This window comes from Zootoca vivipara, chromosome 3, assembly GCF_965207765.1.
Source record: "Zootoca vivipara chromosome 3, rZooViv2.hap1.1, whole genome shotgun sequence".
NCBI classification, from domain to species: Eukaryota; Metazoa; Chordata; class Lepidosauria; order Squamata; family Lacertidae; genus Zootoca; species Zootoca vivipara.
Window position 1 is genome coordinate 27886553 of NC_142586.1, and position 25784 is coordinate 27912336.

General features: G+C 43.5%; 1 long non-coding RNA gene across 1 annotated transcript in view; it reads left to right on the top strand.

The window, feature by feature from the left end:
• Nucleotides 1–14592, top strand: part of LOC148686198 (uncharacterized) — a 31105-nt gene extending 16513 nt beyond the window's left edge. The window contains exon 2 of the long non-coding RNA XR_015949372.1: nucleotides 12295–14592. This is a non-coding gene — a long non-coding RNA (uncharacterized LOC148686198). The remainder of the gene's footprint in view (nucleotides 1–12294) is intronic.
• The last annotated feature ends 11192 nt before the right edge of the window (nucleotides 14593–25784 follow it).

Consider the following 25784-nt stretch of genomic DNA (forward strand, 5'->3'; position numbering starts at 1 on the left):
GATATGATTGCTCATTTGTGATTGGCTGTGGTGGTCTTTGTTTCGTGTGTGAGTGGGGGTGGGTGGGTGTTTTGGATCAGGTTAGCCATATTGATTTGTATGCTGTTGGTGGATTTTTGTCATTGTCTTGTTGGGCTGTGTATGTGATAAAGGGGAGCCATACCGGGGTGAAGCCGTCTTCTTCTATTTGTCCCCGTGTCAGTTTCAGCTTATTGGTTCATTTTTCTAGTAGGGCTGTTTCCCATACTATTTGGCACCATTGGTCCATGCTTACTCCTGACAGATCTCTCCAGTGTCTGGTTATGATGTTTCTGGTTGCTGTGAGTAAGTGTGTTATGAGTTCTTTGTGGTGTAGGTGAGCATTATTGTCTTGGAAGATGTTTAGTAAGGCCAGTTCTGGGGTTATTTCTAGTGTTTGCTTAGTTATTTTACATATTTCTCGTATGGTTGTCATCCAGAATAATTGGATTTTGGTGCACTCCCACCACATGTGGAAATATGTGGCTGTTGTGGTGCACCCTCTCCAGCATTTTGGTGAGGTTCCTGGGCGTATTAGCGCTAGTTTTTTTCTGGAAGCATTTGTTAGGACACTGTGGGAAACAATATATGAGACAAGATGGGCATTTGATCTGATTCTTTGTGCCACAATTCTGACTCAAACCTCCATCCCTTCTGTCTCTCCTTGGTTAATAATATATGGGTAATGTCCAGTGATAAGTATGGTGATTGTTATTCCTTTTTTACATATAGGGAAAACCAAGGAAAACTATAATTTTTTAATAAAAATATTTATATACCACTTTCTTATAAAATATCAGGACTATGCACAGCAATATAAAAACATTTTTAACCCATTAAAAGTAGTATAGAACAATCAAAGGACTCACTACTCAAGAATGGCTAAGAGCATATTAAAGATCACTTACCACAGAAGAGTTATCCCTTGTGAGTTACAATACACATAGGGCATTCTTAAGCATGCTTACATGGGAGTAAATCCAACTCTGAACTCATTGGGACTTAATTCTGAGTAGACAGGAATATGAGTACGTATTGTGTTGAGCATTTCAGAGTAACATATCCAGAATAAAATAATAATAATAATAATAATAATAATAATAATAAATTTTTATTTATACCCCGCCCTCCCCAGTCAAAAACCGGGCTCAGGGCGGCTGACACCAACAGAACCACAATAAAACATAAAAACAATTAATTAAAATACAGATTAAAATACAGTATTAAAATTTAAAGTGCAGCCTCATTTCAAGTAGGCCATAAGTGGCTGACACCAACAGAACCACAATAAAACATAAAAACAATTAGTTAAAATACAGATTAAAATACAGTATTAAAATTTAAAGTGCAGCCTCATTTCAAGTAGGCCATAAATCCAAGCCATGAGGGAGAAAAACACAGGGGTCAGGCTGAGTCTAACCCAAAGGCCCGGCGGAACAGCTCTGTCTTGCAGGCCCTGCGGAAAGATGACAAATCCCGCAGGGCCCTGGTCTCCTGGGAAAGAGCGTTCCACCAGGTTGGGGCCAGTACTGAAAAGGCCCTGGCTCTAGTAGAGGCCAATCTAGCCATCTTATGACTCGGGATCTCCAGAATATTATTGTTTGTGGACCTTAAGGTCCTCCGCGGGGCATACCAGGAGAGGCGGTCCCGTAGGTACGAGGGTCCCAAGTCGCATAGGGCTTTAAAGGTCAAAACCAGCACCTTAAACCTGATCCTGTACTCCACCGGGAGCCAGTGCAGCTGGTAAAGCACTGGATGAATGTGATCCCACGGCCGGGACCCTGTAAGGAGCCTCGCCGCGGCATTCTGCACCCGCTGGAGTTTCTGGGTCAGCTTTAAGGGCAACCCTGCGTAGAGCGAGTTACAATAGTCAAGCCTGGAGGTGATCGTCGCATGGATCACTGTGGCCAGATCGGGGCGAGAGAGGTAAGGGACCAACTGCTTGATGCGGCGGAGATGGAAAAATGCCACCTTTGCTGTGGATGCAACCTGCGCCTCCATGGAAAGGGAGGCGTCAAAGGTTACACCCAAACTCTTGACAGAAGGCGCTGGTACCAATTGAGCCCCTGCAAAAGATGGGAGTTGGCCCCCCAACCCCATGTCGCCCCGACCTAGCCAGAGGACCTCTGTCTTCGAAGGATTTAACTTCAGTCGGCTCCCACGTAGCCATCCAGCCACAGCTTCCAAGCACCTGGTGAGTGTGTCCGGGGCTGAGGCAGGGCAGCCGTCCATCAACAGATAGATCTGGGTGTCATCAGCATATTGATGACAACCCAGCCCAAAACTCCGGACAATCTGGGCAAGGGGGCGCATAAAGATATTAAAAAGCATTGGGGAAAGGATTGCGGAAATAAAATTACTAGGGATTTGTATGTTGCGATGCCACTGGATCCAGCTGTTTGTGTCTGTGGTTTCCTACCATGAGAACTGGATCATTCACATAAAGCAGCTTCAGGCATGACTTGTGCTGGCAGACACTTTGATTAACACTTCCTGTTTAAGGGTTGGGAATGGAGAGAAGGCAAAGAGCCTTTTGTTCCACAGGACCTTCCATAGTTCTGGGGTTGCCACGGTGCTGCTTACAACAGTGCAGTATTTCTCAGAACACCCAAGGTCCCAGTATTGTCCCTGCTAGGAAAAAAATGCTCTGCTAGGGTTCTAGGAGCTTTAAACTCCACGGCTGCTCTGTTTTGCTTCATTATCCAAAGTTTGGTGTTTGGACTGAGGGGTGGGGAAGGGGGAAGTGGCAGATTTGGGTACTTGACTGGAGCCCTGTCAAGCCTTTTTCTTTTCTTTTCTTCTTTTTATTGAATATGCAATACAAAATAAAAACAAAGAATAAAAACATAACTTCCTAAACAAAAAATACAAATAGGACGCACGCGCGCGCACACACACACACACACACACACACACACACAAAAAAACAGCAATAAAAAGGAAAAAAACAAAAAAACAAAAAAAATTATACCTATACACATATTGACCTCACCTCCTTCCTCTATTTTGAGTCCTCAAAATTTCTAATCTTTCTGAATTGTTGTGTAATGTAAATTACCTCTATCTTTACACCTTTCGGACAACTTTTCAATTTCTTTAACCCTGTCAAGCCTTTTTCAAGTGCTTGAATCACCTTGATCCTTCTACGATTGAGCTCCATCTCCACGCAAAGGCTATCACAAGAATCATAGCCTTTAATATCATTGTTGCCACCCCAGCACTTTGGGGCGTCCTTGGGACATGTGCCTCTATTTCTAATTCCTTTGCAAATGCTGGTTAAAGCTTTTCTATTTTCCCTCCATTAACTAATTTATTAAATAACTATTTACTGTGTGCGCGTTTGTCTCCCTCCCTGCCCCCAGCCCTAACATACTTAGGGGACGTTTTAATTTTTGCAAACCACTTCTGCACGTTTTAATTGAAAATCAGTATAAGAATATTTTTAAATAAATGAATAGATATAAGTGCCCTGCTCAGACAGGATAACACTGACTCAGAACCACATACAGTGAAGCTGGGAAATTTGTCGTTTAATTTATGCCAAGGGTATTATTCTACTGACTATAATCCATGCAACGTCACAGGTATGGAAAAATAAGAATTAAAAAGGCATCTGCTACAGTTCGATTTTCCTTCTGATGAACCATCTATAGCTTGTCTTGATGTCCAAGTTCTTCCCCACTATCTTCTGTAACAGGCAGTTGTCTGCAGAGCATCACTGGTAGTGCATTTGTTTGGCTGGAAAGTGCTTTCATTTTCTTCCCGCTGTATCTATTTTTAGTAGGCTGAGAAGAAAAGGTACTTAACGTTTTGTTCCTTGTATGTGAAGAGAAATGACACTTCTTTGTTGTGCAGAGGCAAATTTCCATTCACTAACCTGAATGGGCAGAAAAGCATGAACCAGGTTAAACAATAGAATTGTCAAACCTTAGGCCGCAGGTAGTCTTCTGAGAAAGTCACCCCTAACCTTCTGAAAATAAAGTTGAAATAAAATAAAAACACTCCTTTTGAAATATCCCAGGAAACCCTTGCCAAGTGCAATCCATCGTTTTGGAAGGGCTTAGTTTCAAACATGATTTCCTTCGCTCATGCACATTGAGTCAGGAAGCTACAGTCTAAATCAATGCCAAATGTGTTTGCTTTTAAGACTTCAGGCAGCTTGTACGTAAACGATGGATCCAGTGATTCATAATTTCCATCCCGATTGTTTGCATTTCAATTTACACCCAGGCAGGTGAGCTGTCATGTTCAAGATCATCAAGCTATAAAACTGATGCTATCCATTAAGTCAGCTATTTGGAAAGGAAAAAAAAAATGCATGCATGTAAACAAGCTCAGGAAAGGGAAGCATATCTCAGAAAAGGAAATAATTTTCCCTTCCCCCTTGACATGCAGTAAACAAAAGCAAGATGGAGGGTTGCAACCAGTCTTGGAGTGGATTGCTCAAGGATTATGTTCACAACTTGGGAGTGTTCTTCAACTCGAATCTAACTGGGCAGTCCTTGGTGGCAGCTGTGGCTTCCTCATGCTACACTTCCAATAGGGGGCAGCAGTATCCCCTGAATACCATTTGTTGGGGAGCAAAAACAAGAGAAGGATGTCCCTTTTGTGCCCTGATGGTAGATTCCCAGAAGAAAGGGGTTGATCACTGAGGAACACAGGGAGTAGACAAGATAAGCTTTGGTTTGATCCAAAACTTGGTGGAATGCTCTTTCACAGGAGACCAGGGCCCTGCGGGATTTGTCATCTTTTCTCAGGGCCTGCAAGACAGAGCTGTTCTGCCTGGCCTTTGGGTTGGACTTAGTCTGACCCCTGTGTTTTCCTCCCTCGTGGCTTGGATTTATGGACTACTTAAAATGAGGCTGCTTTTTAAATTTTAATACTGTATTTTAATCTGTATTTTAATTAATTGCTTTTTATGTTTTATTGTAATTTTATTGGTGTGAGCCGCCCTGAGCCCAGTTTTGACTGGGGAGGGCGGGGTATAAATAAAATTTATTATTATTATTATTATTATTATTATTATTATTATTATTATTATACCACCCGTCTTATGAGCAGGGCCTAGCCAAGAAGCAATTTTGGCAAGGTGGGTTTTTGGTAGTGTTGCTTTGATTTTTTCAGGATTTTATTTTTCCGTTTGCTTTGACATTTTAAGCAAAGCACAGAGCGGCTCTCACAGCAGCGCAGAAAGTATTATAAACACAATTAAAACAAAAGAGCATGCAATAAGGTACCGACGTTTTTTAAAACAACAGTGTACCAACAATGCAGAAACTGAAAGGTTGTTGTTGTTGTTTAGTCGTTTAGTCGTGTCCGACTCTTCGTGACCCCATGGACCATAGCACGCCAGGCACTCCTGTCTTGCACTGCCTCCTGCAGTTTGGTCAAACTCATGTTGGTAGCTTCAAGAACACTGTCCAACCATCTCGTCCTCTGTTGTCCCCTTCTCCTAGTGCCCTCAATCTTTCCCAACATCAGGGTCTTTTCCAGGGAGTCTTCGCTTGTCATGAGGTGGCCAAAGTATTGGAGCCTCAGCTTCAGGATCTGTGCTTCCAGTGAGCACTCAGGGCTGATTTCCTTCAGAATGGATAGGTTTGATCTTCTTGCAGTCCATGGGACTCTCAAGAGTCTCCTCCAGCACCATAATTCAAAAGCATCAATTCTTCGGCAATCTGCCTTCTTTATGGTCCAGCTCTCACTTCCATACATCACTACTGGGAAAACCATAGCTTTAACTATACGGACCTTTGTAGGCAAGGTAGAAAAGGTAGAAAACATTAAAAATTAACTGTTTAGAATTACTACAGATCTAAACAAAACCTTTTCATTTAAGCAGCTTGTGCGTGAAGCTGCCTCTCCTTGAGAAGCGAGTTATACCATCTGGGTTGGCACAGCTTAGTAGCTAAGATAGTGGTGGTAAACCCGTGGTCCACGGGGCCAGATCCAGTCTGCTAAGAGAGGGGAAGTGTCCTGTCAGCCCCCACAGCTTTATCTCATGATCTCAGTGCTGTGGTGCTCAGCGCTGAGGTGGGGAAATCAAATTCCTCTGCCTGCTCAATAGGGATTACTCAGTTAGAAGGCTTTTTCCTCCCATGTCAGTGCCGTGGCAGCTGGATTGGAAGCACTACGTGTTACTCTTCCGAGAGCATGTGTGCATGAGTGTGCATGTGTGAGAGTGCGGCTGTGTATGTGTGTGGTTCTGACATTGACTCGCCACACGGATTAGTTTTAAAAGTTACTAGAAAGTAGGTAAGCTATATCCCATCTGCTCCCAGGTAAACAACTGTAGGTGGCATATATCTGAAGTTTGAGCTACCAACCATAGCTGCCGACATCCGGTGCTGCCTCAATGCACCTGAATCATAGCTGCCAAGTTTTCCCTTTTCTCGCGAGGAAGCCTATTCAGCATAAGGTAAAATCCCTTTAAAAAAGGGATAACTTGGCAGCTATGCTACCAACTAATCATATTGCACCAGAAACGTATTTATTCAGCTGTTAGCACAAAAACAAGCAGCTGGAAACCAGCTCCCATGCTAACAGCAGCAGAACTACTGGGGACTCATTTATTTACTATTAAAATGTATGCAGTTGTCGGGGCATCTGGTCTAATTTTATTTTGTCAAGACTGGGTATCTGGGAGGGATGGCTGTTTGAATAATCTGCAGGCTGCTTAAGATGCATGAGGTTTGTATCATTAGCATTGGAGTTTCTCGCAGAAATCATTTCCGGCCCCAATTTGAGTTGAGATATATTTAACGTAGCATATCGCTGTTTTGGATACATGCATCATACGTAGTTGTGTGCAAACTGCACTGAGCTACCAAAAGAAAAAAAAGAAAGAAAAAAGATGAGTTGCTCAAGAGGAGGAAGTTCCCCCCCCCATTTCATTTGCTTCCAGAGGAAAAAAATGAGACTTGCAAAATGTACAGTCAGATAATTGCGTCCAAGCCAGAAATCTAAACCTTTAATTGCATTCAGTTGAGAAATCCTGTTTCGTGTTTACATCACGGAAAGGAATATATAACAGCAGCCTAACACTCTTAAAATAAACTCATTCTGTTCCTGGTAGGGAATAACACCCTGGCAACTCAAATGGGTTTAAGCTCATTTTGTTGCTGTATGTTGACGTATATCCTTGTCCACTTCTGGATTCCATTTCGATGAATATATGGATTCACAAATTTCAGGGGTACTGTACATCTTTAGAAACATTTGAGAATTAGATCCAGACTTAGCAATGCTTTGACTAGACCCACTAAACCCAACCCTGAGTACAGAACCATTTCAGTTTCAATAAATGGAAACAGGGGAATTAAAATAAGTAATCCACAAGATGTTTCATTCTTGGTCCTAACATCAGAGGAAGCTGGTCAGGAGAAGGTTCAGGAGCAGAGCATTTTTACCCTTTATTATCTGAACACCCTTAAAGTTTAAAATATTCAGAGTGGCATCCAGGGCTGGAAAAAGCAACATAGCAATCAACGACAATTCAGCAATAATTAACCTCAGCTATGAAGCTCACTGGGAGACCTTGGGGCAGTCACTCGCTCTCAGTCTAACCTAGGTAAAGGTAAAGGTACCGCTGACAGTTAAGTCCAGTCGTGTCCGACTCTGGGGTTGCGACGCTCATCTCACTCTATAGGCCAAGGGAGCCGGCGTTTGTCCACAGACAGCTTCTGGGTCATGTGGCCAGCATGACTAAGCTGCTTCAGATGAACCAGAGCAGCGCACGGAAATGCCATTTACCTCCCCACCGGAGTGGTACCTATTTATCTATTTGCACTTTGATGTGCTTTTGAACTGCTAGGTGGGCAGGAGGTGGGACTGAGCAACGGGAGCTCACCCCGTCACAGGGATTCGAACCACCGACCTTCTGATCGGCAAGCCCTAGGCTCTGTGGTTTAGACCACAGCGCCACCCGCCTAACCTACCACACTGGATTGTTGTGAAAATAATATGGGAAGGGGGACAACTATGTACGCCACCTTGAGTTCCTTGGGATATAAATGTAATCAACAAATGAATACATAAATTATATGTGAGAGACAGGGAGGTTGTGTAAAAAGGAAAACAAAAGGGTTGTGGAGCCATTTTTTTCAACAAAGGAAAGGAAACATTTTCCATTCAAAGTACCATGCAAGTCCTTGGATTCCAAAACCAGTGCTTCACAATGGCAATGTGGAAGTTTGTTTGCCTCTCTTTTGTTCTGACATTGCAAACTTTAGGTCTGTCTGCCACTTGAATCTATTGTATCAGGGCTCTATGTTGTTGAAGGTTTTACCTGTGGCTTTTCATGCTTTTTATTTAGATTGCTTTGTGACTGCTTGTTTAGATTGCTTTTTTTATTGTTTATTTGATGCGAACTGCCTGGGACGTTTCTTTGGAAATGGAAAGATGGAACGGACAGTCTTTAGTAAACAGATAAATAAACTACAGCACATTCTACTCATATCTGGCAGGGTGTGCATTCATAGCAGTTTAAGACCCTAATTCAACACTTTGAAAATCAGCCCAATTTGGTCTGAACTGAACTGATTTGAAGGCTGTCTGATTCAGATCATGGTCCAAGGCCAAATTTCAATTTGGAATACTGAAGCTTCATTTTGTTCTGGTTCACTATTACGGGGGAGGGGAAGAAAGGAAGTTCCTCCCCCAGGACCATTTCCCCATTTTTGACTTGTAGTAATACTGGCGGTGGGTGGGAGAGGGTGTTACCATCTTGTTTAGTACTACGGGCATCAAAATGTCTTGGGCCAGTCATGCAATGCTGGCAGGTGTGTCCGGCTTGGGGACTTGCCTAGAAGATTGGGCCACAAACTGGAGGAGAGGGAACAGAGGGACAAAGCAAATGGAGAGATCAAAGGATCGGTGTCCACATTTCCCTTGGTATCAACCGTAGATGCAGACTAGAGTTGGCCTTCAAGGAGGGGTCAAAGACAAGGAAGAAATCTCTTATTCCAGGTTGGGTTGCACAGAGCATGGAGGAAGAAAATCAGCAAAACACTCAAACTTATTAGGAAAAAGTCATTAGGAACTTGGTGCTAACCAGAGTTTGGTGCTTAGGGCTTTTTCAGATAGTGACAACAAAATCATTGGTTGATGTTTGATGTTAACTAAACTGTTATCTTAGGTGATAATTAAGACAAGCATTAAAAAGCATGTCAATTAGCTGGAAAACATTCATTTCATGTCTAATTAGGCTAACATCAAAAGTGAAAGTCTCACTCGGTAATTTCCAAGGGCTCTTTCCTCTGTCTTGGTTATATATATATATATAGAGAGAGAGAGAGAGAGAGCGCACCACTGAGCTATGAGCTTTCTTTTGGGGAAAGTTTATTAACTGGATGTGAAGTCCAACTCTGAGAGGATGGCGAAACCAGACACATTTGCTCAGAGGACACTGTGGATGGGTTCACTAATCATGCCTATGAAAAGTGCTCATTTAAGATGAGTGGGGTTTTTCAAACCCAAGGCTATAAATGCGAAGCCCCAATTATCTGACCATCCATTAGCCTAGTTGTCTAAATTAGGTCTTCTGTGCTTCAACAAAATACGCTGGCAAAGGAAAACATGGAGAGACAGCTGCCATGGATAAAATAACCAGGAGAAGGGAGAGGTGAGAGCAAATGGAGATATGGGAGGGCCATTGGTTTGGAACCTGAGACTTGTGAGCTGAAGAAAGGTTGTTGAGGGTTCCCCCCGCCTTCTTTTCCCATTATGGCCCCTCTAAACCCCACTCCTGAGGGTCAGAAGATCCTGCAGAACAAAGTGGGATGGTCAAGTGGCCAAAATCAGCTGGCAGAACCTTATGTGAGCAGAGCTCCGTTAATGCAAGCAACCATACACATCCCACCTAATTCTGGAGGGACCACTTACCATCTCAGGAGTGGCACAAATAACACAGGTAACAAGAATTTGTCACTTTCCCAAGACTATCACCAGTAGAGAGAGTCTAGAGTCAATGCAAAACGAGTTTAGTGAGTTTTAAAGTTAATTTACCATTTAAAAGTTACCTTCCCTTTAAGAGAGCCGGCGTGTTGGACTAGGAACTGCATTCAAATTCCCACTTGGCCGTGAAGCTCACTGGGTGACGTTGGGCCAGTCACTGCCTCTCAGCCTAACTTACCTTGTGGGGATTAAAAGAGGAGGAGGAGAACCATCTATTCAACCTTCAACAACCTGGAGAAAAAGGTGGGATATAAACACAATGAATGCAATAAATAAATAAATAAATAAATACAACAAATATTGTTTTTTAAAAAAATTGAAGGAGGTTCAGATAAGCCCACTATATGCTTTGAATGATGGGAAAGGGGGCCACTGCACTGCAGGAGCTAGCCTTGCTGGTCCCCGCCCTACCAATTACCTTTTCAGTGATGGAGAAAAGGGAGCTTACTCATGTAGTGATGTATATACATAGATCTCCACACAAGAGAAGTGTTGACAACACATGGTTTGGACAAATCCAAGATCCCAAACTGAGTCAGGCCGACCTGAAGCAATCCATTCGGGACTCTTTATGGCACTTGTAGCTTACCAAATGAGGTTCTGGGTGTGGTCCAGAAACAGCATGCAAAGGGAGGTCCATGGCAACCTCACACTGGGCTAGTGCTCTGCCACTATCCAGAGGCCCTCAGAATCCAGATCCACTCTGGATTTTTAATAGAACAGACTCCCCTTTCCCCCAGAAGTCTACCAAAAGAAGCTGGAGTAGACCTGCTAAGTTTCATTGGCTCCTAAAGAGTCATGATTCAGAAAAGATTGCCTCTGATTTCTGTATGCATTATTAATAAATACGTTTTCGACAAAAAAAAAGAGAACATCGGATTAACTGTGATAGTGAGCATCTGTAGTTATGTGGGCATCATGCTGCCCATGGTTCTTCCTTAAGTAAACTTGATAATTTCTGGTGCATTTCTGTTATGCAGTTAAACAGGATTTACATTTTCTATCTTTTTCAAGAGAATTGGTTAAACACACACACACACACACCCCTCTTGAAAAAGATGCAAAATGTAGATCCTTTTTAATTGCATAACAGAAATTAAGCAGAATCTGTTCAGCTATCTACTTTTACACACACACACACACACACACACACACAAAAATCCAGAATTCCAAAGCTATTTTTGTTCGAACTCAGAGTTTTACTATCTTTCCACCCATCTGGATAGAGAACAAGGAGGGAAATGCACTCACGGCTACTCTGTGTAAATGGATTTCAGTAATCATAAATCCTCTTTACTCGCTCATCATGCAGATGGTGTACAACAGCAGATGCAGAATAATGGAAGTTGCTTCAACGTTCTCTAGAACATGCCCCAATTTAACAATTTAGGTGTAAAAATCTTCCCGAGAAGCCTTTTTTCTTTCTTTTAACTTCATTAGGGTTGGTTTCAGTTTGGCAATGCTGCATTCCTGAGCACATTGACATGGAAATGAGCCCAGGGAGACTTTACTTGTGAGTAAATGTGGCTCAGGCTGAAAATGTAACTTTCACATTTAATTGATACAGGTCCTCTGAGGAAGGAACTAGCTGTGTCAATGAGTGTATGGCTGCTACCAGAACCATCAGCCCCATGTTACTTTCCCCCTTCCTTACCCAAGGGTGATGCTACATTATGCATTTTCAGAACTACATGTAACACCACAAGGTTACCATTTTTTATTTATTTTCTTATTAGCAGCTACAGGGCCATCTTACCCATAGGCGCTAGGGGTGTGGGGCACCCGGGTGCCGGGTTCTCAGGGACGCCAGGCCAAGAGTCTGGGGCCCAAGAGTTGAGTCTGGGGAAGAGCCCGCCCACTGGTTGGAGCGCCACGGTGGGCTCTTCTGCTGCGGGCTGCTCTGCACAATGAGTTTGGGGGTGACTGAGCCAGCAAGACGTGGATGTGGCCTCCTGCATGCCTGGGATTGGGCAACCTGGGGGGGGGGCGGGACTGGGTTAGATCTTTGCACTTCGGCGCCGCATGTGCATAAGACAGCCCTGAGCAGCCAACCTACCTTCATTCTCCCATCTATTATTCCAGCTCGAGAAATAGTAGCTTCTGACAATTTGATCGTAAGAAAATAAGGAAGAGTAGACTGAATCAGGCCAATGGTCCAGCATCCTTTTCTTAAAGTGGCCGAACAGATGGCTATGGGGAGCTCACAAGCAGGACCTGAGCAGAACAGCACTCTTCCCTCCTGTGGTTTGCAGCGACTGATATTTGGAAGAATTACTGCCTCCAAACCGTACCAGGCATGGCTCACTCTTACTCTTTTTTCATTAGGTGGTATGAGGACTTTCAGGCTGTATTTCAAAGGAACTGGCGACGGGCAGTGGCCGCCAGGAGCACATAACACCGGTCCTGAGCGATCTACATTGGCTCCCAGTACGTTTCTGAGCACAATTCAAAGTGTTGGTGAAGACCTTTAAAGTCCTATATCTGAAGGAGCATCTCCACCCCCATCGTTCACTGAGATCCAGCGCCAAGGGCTTTCTGGCGGTTCCCTCATTGCGAGAAGTGAGGTTACATGGAACGAGACAGAGGGCCTTCTCGGCAGTGGCACCCGCCCTCCTATCAGATGTCAAGGAAAAAAGCAACTATCCTATTTTTAAAAGACATCTGAAGGCAGCCCTGTTTAGGAAAGTTTTTAATATTTAATGCTGTATTGTTTTTAACACTCGATTGGGAGCCGCCCAGAGTGGCTGGGGAAACTCAGCCAGATGGGCGGGGTATAAATAATAAATTATTATTATAAATTATTATCTTAGGCAATTGTATGGAGAAAAAGATGGAAGCCTCCATGAAACTATGAGGGCAGCTCTCTCTCTCTCTCCCCCAAATGTCTATGGATGCCTTATAGCAGGATTGGAGAACGTACGTTCCTCCAGATGTTGTTGGACGCCCCTAATGATCAGCTGGCATGGCCAATGGCCAGTGATGATGGGAGCTTTAGTCTAGCCACGGTTTCCTCATACCTGCCTTGCAGGGAGACTGTACAGAAGATTTCTGTAGGACATGCCACTAAGGGGGAAGCCATCTGTTTCTCTGCACAATTACTGAGGAAGGTGTGCCATGTCATAATGTAATGCTACTTTCCGAGGCTTTCTCCTCAAAGTTGTTCACTGAGCAGCATGGCAAGAACTGGGCTTTCTGTGTGCTCCAAACAACTAGAAATGGTTGTTGTTTACAAAAAAAGAGCCATAGAAATTATTGGATAAGTGCTTTAAAATTTCCTTTTCCATTGGAAAAGTAGGCTTGTCCTTTTGTATTTTGCCTAAATACAAGAACAGGCGTTTGATGGCATGGATTTGCCTGTCTACTCAAGTGCAAAGGACACAAACACGACTAAGACAATTTTGTTCACACCTCCTCTCACAGAAGTAATGGCAACAGGCGAAAAACATGATTCGATCCCCGCCCCCCCCCCAAGATTAGTGCACTTTTGGAAAACTGTACTAAGATAATGTATGGCGCAGCATTCTGAAGCCATGATAAATGTGATGCTGATTGAATCACATACTGAACTGGAGGAAAAACAACATCCTTATTTGGTTTCAGTAGTCTCTTCATAAGGTGTTGGGACAATGGGGGCGATCAATTTCTCTGGCTGTAGATTTTTGTTTTTCTTTAAATAGAAGAAGCCACATCTTGCAGTATTACCTCAAACACGCACACACATGCTGAAAAGGTATCTTCAATTGATGGCAGTATTGACAGAGCAGAATGTCAGAGTGTTCTGAATACGGGGAAAGTACCTGCTGTGTATGATTTACAGACTCCTACTGAGAGGAAATAAAGAATACAGCCATCCCTCCCTTCAGCCAATTTATAGCCTTCTGCAAAAGCAGTGCATGTGAAACAGCTATGAGTGATGGCAGAATGAGAAAACTCAATGTAAGCTTCCAGCAAGGAGATACCCAACAATAGCCCAAAGAGAAAACACACATCCAGAGGGGGCCAAAGGAGACGTATCTCTGTCCCATACAATGTAGGGACAATTCAGTCCACCCATATTGTGTTCTTTTGTGAGACTCAACTGTTTCAAAAGCTGATCAGATACCAAGGCAGGAGTAAAATAAATAGGAGTGGATACAGACACAGCTGGAAAATGGATACAGAAAGAAGGAGCAGGAACTACAGTTCCCGTTTGACCTTTTAGAAAATGTGGGTGCAATCCCAACCTCCCAACCTGTGTCTAAGATGCATGGAAAATGTATCTTAGGAGATAAGAAAAGCAATGGATTTGAATATACCGTACAAAATCCAGGTTTGAAGTAGAATGGTTGAGTTCTAAAATTAAAATATTGTCAAAAATGTATAAATTACTTTTAGAATGGCATGTGAAAAATGAGGAAGTTAAATCAGTTATGATACATTGGGCAAAGTATATTGGTTATAATATACAATTAGAGGATTGGGGAAAACTTTGGGAAGAGGGAATAAATTTTTCAGCTTACAGTTCGCTTAAAGAAAATGTAATGAAAATGATGTATAGATGGTATATAACACCAGTGAAGTTAGCAAAAATGTACAGACTGATAATCAATGTTGGAAATATAAAGAAAAAGAGAGTACCTTCTATCATATGTGGTGGGTTTGTAAGAAACTGAAGGCTTTCTGGGAAATGATACATAATGAACTTAAAGAAATGTTGAAATATACATTTGTAAAGAAACAAGAAGCCTTCCTATTGGGTATTGTAGGCAGAGAAATACATAAGCAAGATAAAACATTGTTTTTGTATGCAACAACTGCAACAAGGATATTATCTGCCCAAAAATGGAAACAGGAAGAGATCCCAACAAAAGAAGAGTGGCAGATTAAAATAATGGACTATGCTGAGTTGGTGAAACTAACTGGGAAAATTCGAAACCAGCAGGACCAGACCTTTTTGAAAGACTGGAATAAATTTACATTGTATTTGAGAAACAATTGTAAACAATTGACATCATTAGTAGGGCTACAAGAAGTTTTGTACGGTTAGAGATATCAATTATTATCAATATGATGTTTAAATGGTGCATTTAAGATTTGTATTTATGGATAATAATAACAACAACAAAATGCAATATCAGAGTATAATTAGGAAAACCATTAGTTGAGGAGGAGGGAAGTCTCAGGCCAAGATGGCCAAGTGGTTTTTATATATTATATGTAAGATGGATGTTTTGTCAATTTTTTAAATATAAAATTTAATATATATATATATATATATATATATATATATATATATATATAGGAAAAGGCACCTTAGGAAGGCATCCCTCTTGGGTGGAAAGTGGGCTATTTGTCTCATGGGCTGTGTCCTTCACACCCAGAAGAAAAACCCCTTGTTGTTTATTAACAGGGAAGGTCCTTCTTCCTGCTAATTCCTCTGCCTCCAAGAAGGGCCAGGTAGTAGGGAACAGGCACATTGTTGCAGAAAACCTCTGGGCCTTTCAGCTGTCCCTGATCTAGTCTTAAAAGATTGAATGTAAGCTTACACATTCAGTGAAGACAAGGTGGCTCTCAACGTACAGAAGGTAAAACGATATTCTCATGCAGGCAAGGATAGGGATTGAGATAGTGCCCACCCCTTGGCTTGCACACACTCAGCCATAGCGGAGAATTAGTTGTATATGTGTATTCTCTAGGGCCCTTATTCACAACCAGGAACACCAACTGTTGTTCATACATAGACTCCATTCTCACCTCCAGCTGAACATTTGGATGCTGGGAGATGGGATTCGGGACACATGGAAATTGAGGGCAGGGACTATGGGCATTATAGTACTCTTCCTATCATGCATTCAATGGATGTATGGATACAAGTCAAGTCAGTCAACCTCTCAATGTGATCAACTGTCCAAGTGCAGGATCCATTTCTGTTCCAAACCTGAATACAGTTCAGCTGAATACAGTACTGTGAGTCAACATGACCATCAAAGTCACAACCTTCTTGGGAGATGGTATTTCTTTTTTAAAGTTATGGATGTTTTGACAAATATTCTTAACTTACTTTCCTCTACTCTCAGGCATTTGATCGTTCATTTTATATCCTGCTATTTGATGGTTCTTGTTATTTTGCTCTTTTTAAGGGTGATCATGCTAATGTATACCTAGGGAATGAGAGAACTACCGTGTTTCCCCCTTTTTAAGCCGTAGTCATAATATAAGCCAGGGCAGGATTTTTAAACTTTGTAAAATTTAAGACATACCCCGAAAATAAGCCATAGGTCTACCTGCAGGGTCGGCACCCAGCAGCGCCGCGCAGAGTGCTGGATCGAGGAGCCAGTCTGCAGGGTCAGCGTCCAGCAGCGCCGTGCTGGATTGAGGAGGTGGTGTTCCGTGTGGCGCTGCTGGGCGCCGACCCTGCAGGCCACTTCCTCGATCCGGTGCTCAGCGCAGCGCTGATCGGCGCCGACCCGGCAGGCCGCCGGATCCACTCTGCTGTAAAAAGCACAATAGCAATGGCGGCGGCAGCAGCAGCAATTAAAGGAAAGCTGAAGAACCTGAGTGAAAACGAGGAAGAACTGGATGAAAAGAGAACAAAAGCGGCGGCCGCCCACGCCATTTCCCCGCTTTGATTTTTTTCAAGGCGATTGAACGAAGCAATGTGGGAGCCTGATTGGCCTCGGATCGAGGCAGACCGCAGGGAAACCGCAGGGGGGGGAGCCGGGAAGCGGCACTCAGCGTCCGGCTGCAACTCTGCACCTACAGAAGCGAAGTTTCTGCAAGGCATCCAACATGGAAGGGCGAGTAGGGAGGCTGGAGGAGATGGGGGCGAGGATCGTGGCCCTGGTGCAGAGTGCACGTCGCCGGCACGCTGGGTCCTTTCTCTTTGGTGAGTGCCGGCCGGTGGCTCCCGGGCCCAAGGTTCTGCCTAGCGCTGGGGCTCCTGAGAAGCCTTGCGAGGGAGGAAAGGAGGTGAAGCCGAAGCCACTTCCACCGCCTCCTCCTCCTCCCCCGCCTCCTCCTCCTCCCCCTTTGCCATCGCTGCCTCTTCTCCTCGCTGCAGTGTCTCCCGCTCCCGGGTCCCGCACACTGAAGCGCGGGCGGATGGAGGTTCACTCTGCACAGGATTGGGCTGCCCTATTGCCTTTAACCCTCTTGCGGGGCTGGAGGGAGGAAGCAATGCACAAAAGGAGGCGCAGGCATTTGATCCGACTGTGCGCTTTGGTTTGGGGATCTGCCGTTTGGGTCAGTTAACTTTCGTCCCCTCGCTCGCGCACAGTGCCATCCTGCGCATTCAGTGGCGCGCTTTACCCCCAGGGGAAATGTGTGCGGCGGCGGCAGCAGCAGCAGGATCGCAGCCAAAGCTGGTCCCTGGCTGTCAGAGCCCTGCTGAACTCAACGGGGCTTTCTTCTGAGTTAGGAGCCATAGGATCGCGCTGCAAGTGGCTGGGACTTAGAAGGAAACGACGCAGCAGTAGCGGCACGTCTTTATTTTTTGGGGCCATCTGATCCGGGCGTTTTTTAAAAAAATAAATCGAATAAATGTAGATTGCTGTACCATACTTAATAAAAAAATAAGACATCCCCTGAAAATAAGCCATAGTGTGTTTTTTTAAGGAAAAATAAATATAAGACGGTGTCTTAAAAAGGGGGAAACACGGTAATTGTTGGGAAGGGGTGCATATTTACTTAATTTTTACTATGGTCTAGTGCATGGAATTGTTATATTTTACTTCCTTGTATTGCCCCTTAAGGAGACTTATATGAAAATGATTAAATAAAGAAATAATGGTGGTGGTATTGGTGATACTACTGTATCATCATCCACCAGTGGAAGTTTAACATGTGGAAATTTAGCAATAGGCCATTGAAGATATATTCAGATATATTCAATAATATCAAGGCAGGGACAAATGGTGGTATTGCTGTGATAATAAACCAATATCTTTTTAGTTAGGAAATGAGAAACATGTCTGAAAATTCTGTAGGATATGAGTCATGCTTGGCACCCAACCCACCTAGCCCTCTGATATTACTATGACATCTTAGAGCCATCTGATGGAATTATGTGTCATTTTCAGGACTAAAATTAGGCAATGTTCAAGATGCCCTAATGGAGTCCCAGTGAGTTTCACCACTGATGGAGAATTCAGAGCTATGAAATCTGTCAAGATATGCCCAAATGGATTGTAATAATAGTTCTACAGCACTTTTCATCCATATTGCATAACTTCAAATGCTTTAGAGAGACAAATGAAGGCTTCCTGCATGAGACATTTGGTGTTGGAGATATCAAAACACCCACCCACCCACCATCTCAATGGCAGTAGGCAGACTCAGGAAGTCGGGTACTATGTCCACTTGCACTTAAGTGGACAAGAACATGAAGTTGTGCCAAAAACTAATGTGGTGCTTAATCATAGATGCTTTCATGCTAAAGTTGGAGGCAAGTTCATAGATCAGGAGATAATGGGATATATGACACTGATTAGGATAAAAGAAAAATCGATAAGGGGAGACGTGCACTCACACTTGGCTTCAGCAAATCAACTCCATCAATGACAGGTTATATTTTGTGCTGTTCTGGCATTGCCGTTCCAGCCATTCCAAAGTTAGCCTTCATATTGGTTTAATACCAAAGGTTGCCTTTATAGAATTAGAAGGGGTATTTTCTTCCTTACAAAACCACAAGCACATGTTTGACAAAGGGCGTATACTCAACAGGGAGCCTCACCAAGGCCCTGTTAATATGGTGTACGTTGAGTTATTTTGAATACTTATATGCTGCAGTAAAAGAAGGCAATGGTTAAAAAACATTCTTAACAACTTTAATTCTTAAGGACACTACAGATTCATCAGTGCACTTCTCATTGGAACTTGCATGCCTGATTGGACCATTCATTCGAGAACTCTCAATGGAAGAGGCTTTTGGAGGTGGTGGAGGAATAATGATGGGGAAATGTTCCTTTCCCAAGCCTTCTTATTGCTGTTTTTGTCTAATGAGACCTGCACAGGCTACAGCATCTGAGTCCACCACATCAAGGTGTATTACAGAGTACCAGGTCTGGGTCACTTAGCATTCAAAGGAGGTAGGAGTTTCTCCTCACCTGGGCAGAAGGTATCAGTATATGTTAGGATGCAAGATATCATACATTTACATCATGGATGAAGAGCATGTGGCGCTCCAGATGTTGCTGGATCACAATTCTCAACAGCCTCATCCAGCATGGCCAATGGTCATGGCCAATGGTCAGCAACACCTGGAAAGCCACAGGTTCCCCACCCCTGGTTTACATAGTACAAAAACAGTGAAAACATACTAGAGCAACTTCCTTCAAAAGGTTCTGCTACAGTTTAATCTGTTCACTCCTTCTTTTGCATGCCTGTCAGCCACATTTACATTTTATTTCTCTTTTAAAATGGAAAGCTTAAAAATTCGGAGGAGCACACATACCTTCCCCCCCGACATACAAACTTCAGAAAATGAGCATTTGTTTATGTATGGGTTGCCACAGGGGACAATAGCTGCTTTGCAGAGAGCACTGGGTAAGTCGTTGTTGAGGATGAATGTCTTGTCTTCAAAGCAATCAGATGAGGGTCTCTTTAGGCATACAGTTGACCCAATTCTAACCTAATTTTTGCTTTGATTTCAGCTCTTCAGGCAACTGCCATTGTTGGAACATGATGGACATGTTACCTAATTGTGACCCAGGTATAAGAACTACAAGTTCTGAGCATATGAAAAAACTTCAGCTCAGAATACTTATTGTGAGCCAAGTTCAGATCCAGATTTTGGGGGGCCCTGGGTGGACTGCCCTGCCAAAGATGCAGGGTTCCCCACCATTGGTGCACCAAAATGGTGGTGCAGCCACGACCAACCTCTCCCTTCAGAAGCATCAGTGCTATAATCTAGTGCTGTAATATTTTTTATTTTTTGCCATGCTCATCACATAAGTGTCTGTGGAGGGGATATATTGATTGAAAATGTCTAGCCAATCAGATTGGTAGCTGGGTCCCTACTGAGGATATTCGGCGAGCCAACATGACAGTGATGTGGGATTGAAGAATGGAATGATCATTCTGTGACATTATGGCCGTGGACAAAGCTGTAATGTAACTTTTGAACGGAAAAGAAAAGAAAAGAAAAAGATATCTCAAATGCTGTCCTGTGCTATCTCACACAACCCTGTGGGAGATAAAACATGGCTGTTACTGGGCACTGGTCCACTCAGCCATTTGGAACCCAGAACATCACACTGCTGCTGGGTAAGCCCAGTGTAAGGTATATTGCTTTAGGGTGAATAGCTCAAATTTTTTTTTGGTATATATCCACATCTTTTTCCTTTTTTAAAAAGTGCATATGAGTGATTTGTAGTGGACACACACACAAAGTAAGGGATGAATCTAGTTCCACATCTCTGCACCTGAAGATCCAGTTGTGACATGTAAGAAGCAAATTGACACAGCATCACAGTCTCTAGGACTTTTTGCAAAATTACCGTAAGCCTTGGCCTCTCTGGGTTTTTGAACTCTTTAAGCTACTTCTTGGGCTCTTTCAAATGCTTGGGAACACTTACAAAATGCCAAAATTGCTGTCTTCTTTGAATGCAATCCTTCCCCTTAAAAACGATCAGTTCTACTGTTTTAAAAATAGAAATGCACTTGATCCTGAACAAATAAGGAACAAAAAAAGTAGCCATGAAAATATAACACAGAACTGAGAGAAAGTGTGATGTGGTGAGAGACGAGTAATTGGAAGACTAGATGGGTTTCAGAAGGATGGGGGAGATGGAGAGAGAGTGAGAGAGAGAATAATGAGGGCAAACCCAGAAATGTCAGCTTTTTCTTATAAACAATTACCTTAGTACTTTCCTTTATACATAATGCACTCTGCAGCTCTGGACTGTACAACTCTTTTGTTTTGCTTTAGTGGAAGTTCCCATTCCAGCAGCATACATACAGACACAAATAGAGTTATTTCCCCTTTCAATGTACAATTAAACAATTATGCCTATCAATTATGCTATATTTGCATGCAGAAGAACCCCTAAGTTCAATCTCTTGCCCTCTCCGCTAGGGGTGGAAAATTTTGACTGTAGAACTGCTGCCCGTCCGTGGCAGTGCCGACAATACGGACCTGGGCGGACCAACAGACTGGTTCACTTCCTATGTTCCAGTCTCGGAGAAAGAGAAGGCCAATGTTTCTTCCATATCCAGGTTATTCATGGTGGATATTTTATTTACAAATCAGATGTGTTCATGTTAGGTTCTATTTAGGAGTTGTCTTGCCTCACTTGCTAGACCTTATTTTTCTCCTCCTAATATTGGATGTATAAAAGAGACCATTTTCTGACGAGTCTTAAGGAGCTGCCGTATAAACATGCTGTCACATTGATTTTATGTAGCAGTGTTGCTGCTACTAAGTGCCTGACAGCTCTGACAACTCGATCGATAAGTGATTCTTTTCATGCAGACCTGCAGGTTCCTTTTGTGCCCCCCCCCCCGCCCCTCTGGAAGATGACAATCAGACTCATTAAAGACAACACAAAACATTACCAATGACATGTTTCATGTCAGATAGATACAGATGGGCCCTATTATGATTTTATCGGGAGTAACTGATTTAATCAGCTTTTCCAGGACTTAGCCTATTGTTAATAATGCAATTTAAACCCCGTTCTCCCCTGAATTTGCAGCAGCCTATCTCAAATTTAAATAGTTAGAAGTGATGCAGATAAGCTCTCAGCGCCAATCATATTAGCAACTGAAAGAAAATGGCTGAATCGGCCCTGCCTGTTTGACATTCATTGTGAGGGATTATCCCATTCAGTTCCAGAATCCCCTCCTTGAATGGCCAACGAGAAACAGGAAATGGCTTTCCAGAGCTGTTATGACAGATTTAGGCCCCTTAATTTGGTCCGCTTATTTCAGCACACACAACCAAATTCGAGCATGCAGCATTTTCAAAGCCGATTGAAACTGAATACAAATTTTACGGAACTTCATTCGTGTGTGGAATTTCCTTCTTTTCATGTCCCGGCGCTTCTGTTTTGGGATGATTCGGTAATGAAATCCGTGAGAGGGATTAATTTCTTAAGGCCAACCTGGTGGCTTTTTCTTTGTCAACCTGGTGTTCACCCATCTAGTCCAAACATCTGGAGGGTGCGAGGCTGAGGAAGGCCTGTTAAATGAGTTGCCTTTTATTTTTCAAATCTTGGTTTCGGTGAAATGGCAAAGGAGGGCTTGCCTTGGGTGAAGATTCATAGGACTGCCCTTCCCCTCCCCATTCAAAATCAACACAGAACACCACAGAATATTCAAAGCATTGGCATCCAATAAGTTAATTAAATTACAATGTGCTTCAAAGCAGGGAAGGGGAGTAAGCAAAGTATATCATACGAAAGCATGGGTGAAGTAGATCATTCCAGATAAGTCTACAAAACTCACCAACTGGGTGTCCTGCACACAAAATGGATGGAGGTGCGGACTGGTTTGTTTATGTGTCTGTGCATAATTTGTTGGACAGGCAGTGCATTCAAGTCAAAGATTCTTCATGTCAATCTATATACACCTTATATTTTCTGAGGGGGGAAAGATTGTGTGATTCAGATAACTATACATATCTGCTCCCTTACTAGGTAAGGTAAAAAGGTAAAGGACCCCCTGGACAGTTAAGTCCAGTAAAAGGCAACCCTGGGGTATAGCGCTCATCTCGCTTCAGGCCAAGGGACCTGACCTTTGTCCACAGACAGCTTTAAGGATCATGTGGCCAGCATGACTAAACTGCGTTTGGTGCAACAGGACACTGTGACAGAAACCAGAGTGCACAGAAATGCTGTTTACCTTCCCGCCATAGTGTTACCCATTTATCTACTCATGCTGGTGTGCTTTTGAACTGCTAGGTTGGCAGGATCTTGGACAGAGCGATGGGAGCTCACCCCATCATGCGGATTCGAACCACCGACCTCCTCATTGGCAAGCCCAAGAGGCTCTGGTTTAGACCACAGCGCCACCTGCATCCCTTACATTCCTGCTCCCTTGCTACATATACACCACCACCCCAGCCACTGAGCATGCCAGCTTGGCCTTAAGCACATTAGCCAAGCTCTGATCAACAGCAGGTAGCAACACAACCACCAGGATAACTCACTAATGCGATGTAGAAAATGTCCCTTCCACATTCCAACTATGGTTGAATCCCGAGAATGCCACCAATGCAATCTGTGGAGCATCTCTCAAACAGATTTTCGAAGACCACATTCTACACGTCTGCATGGCAGCTCCAGAGGAAAAGGAGAGAAACATCATAATTCAGGGAGGCCCTCCAAATTTATGCAGATCACAAGTAAGGCATCAAAGTAAAAATGCACTCTTGCTCGTACTCCAGAGAGACTAAGAACAGAAGAAGAGCCTTTGGATCAGGTCCATTGTTCATCTAGTCCAGCATCTTGTTTGCACAGTGGCCACCCAGATAGCAAATGATAGAATTTTAAAGTTGGAAGGGACCACAAGGGTCATCTAGTCCAACCCCCTGCAATGCTCAACCTTTTGTCCAACGTGGGGCTCAAAACCATGACCCTGAGATCAAGTCTCATGCTCTACCAACTGAGCTAGTATCAGATGCCTGTGGGAAACCCTCAAACTGACCCCCAGCACAAGAGCCTTCTTGCCTTGTGCTTTCCAGAAACTGATGTTCAGAAGCAAACTCCCTCCTGTCATGGAGACACAGAAAGCCTTTTTCTCCATGAATTGGTCTAATCCTCTTATAAACCTACTAAAGTTAGTCTAACCATATGCTGTGTGAAGAAGTACTTCCTTTTGTCTGCCTTGAATATTTGAACGTTCAGCTTCATTATGCAAGAATAATATGTGGGCATCATTGGATTTGTTGCCCTGACTTTGGATATTGGAAGCTTCAGTAGTGGAGGCCTCGGGGAGAGGACAGCCTCAGAAGTGCTGGTGGGTCCATGTATGGCTCTGCAGATTGAACTTTGGTTCCCAGCCAATATACAGTGGTACCTTGGGATATAAACGCATCGGGTTACAAACTCCGCTAACCCGGAAGTAGTACCTTGGGTTGAGAACTTTGCCCCAGGATGAGAACAGAAATCATGCGCCGGTGGCGCGGTCGCAACGGGAGGTTCCATTAGTGAAAGCGCGCCTCAGGTTAAGAAAGGTTTTGGGTTAAGAACGGACCTTCAGAATGAATTAAGTTTGTAACCCGAGGTTTCACTGTATTCCAAATGAGGCCTCAAGAAGGCCTTGTACCATGTTTCCTTATTGAGATGTTGGACCGCAGCTCCCACCATCCCTGACCCATTGGCTAGGCTGTCTGGAGCTGATGGGAGTTCAACGATGATGGGAAGGTTATAGGTTCCCTAACTCTGCCTTACAGGAATCACTGTAGCCAGAATACCCCCCCACCTCTTTTGCAGCTGCATCACATGGGGGCCTCCCTTCCAATGGGGCAGCTGAAAAGTAGGGTATGAAATTTTAAAGTAAAAGCAAATAAATATTAAGAGGGGGATAAAAGGGAAGAACACAGTGTTTACTCTTACAGGTCTCCCTCAAGGTGTATCATTATATCCAGGGTTGGCCCAAGACATTTTGGTATCTGAGGTGAACCATAAAATGGTACCTCCCCTCCCCACCAGGAAAGAAATGGGGAGTACAGGTCTACACCTGGAACAAGGGATGGTGGGATAAAAATCTGCATCAGGATCTGCTGCCCCCATGGATCCTGCCACCTGAAACGGCCACCTCACATTGCCTTATGGGTGGGCTGGCTCTGACTGTATCCACAAAGAGACAGCCATCTTTAAACTCTAATGTATTATATGGAGCAACCGGAATGGCATTGCTTCATTAAATGTGTCATTTCAGCTGGCAGTACTGTGATTAGTTTAAGAAGGTGAAGTTCTTTCCCCCTGCCCCAGCCACCAATTTGAAATACTTTTCTCTCCCTAACAGTATCAGTAATGCACTTGCACAATTTTGATTACCGTGTTATTTTCCATGGCACAATGAAAATTGTAATAATGGTTTCCATTTCCTCTAGAAATTCCGCAAAGTCGATGCCTTAACACCATTAATAATGTTGGAAGATTCATGCTTATTAAAGCCAAACAAAACCACCTGGTTTTGATAGCTTCCTAATCCTCCTTAAAATAAGAGCTACTGTAGACTTTCTCTTTTTCTTTTCCACAGCAAAGCTCTGCAATTATGGATTCACTCAGGCTTTGTTTTTCTTTCTTTTCTTTCTTTTTTTCTTTTGCCAGCATGCTCTGTGCATCTTCTGTGTGCAAACTCCTACAGCTGTCAGCTTTAGGCTGACTGTGAAAAACATGCCTCTCTCAGTGTTTCAGATACTACCCCCCCTCCCCGGTTTGATAGTTCATGTGACAAGTTATCCAGACGGTGCCAAATTACAGAGCTCAAATCGCAGATGGGTATGATTTGTACCAGATAGGCCAGGATAATCTGCTCTAGACAGAGGACTTCTATAAGTGGAAACACAGTTGCGAAACACCTGCCCAAACTGCTCAGCTCAGCTTCAGCTTGCTTGGAATTTTATTTTATTTTATTTGGTCACAGTGTTGTCAATTGGAACCTCCATTGCCGAATGCAGGCTCCCTGCAGTTGTCGGCACGTAGCAGGCTTATCAAACCGGATTCTATACAGCTCTCTGGCAGGGATCTCTCTGCAGCATGGTCAAGAATGGATAGACCTCATGGGGCAGAGATGCAGAGATAGCTTCCTGGCACTGCCATTTCCTAAATGTAAAAAATGGTACAATGTAATAATATACAAAAAGAGCCAGCGGCTGATCTACAGTCCAG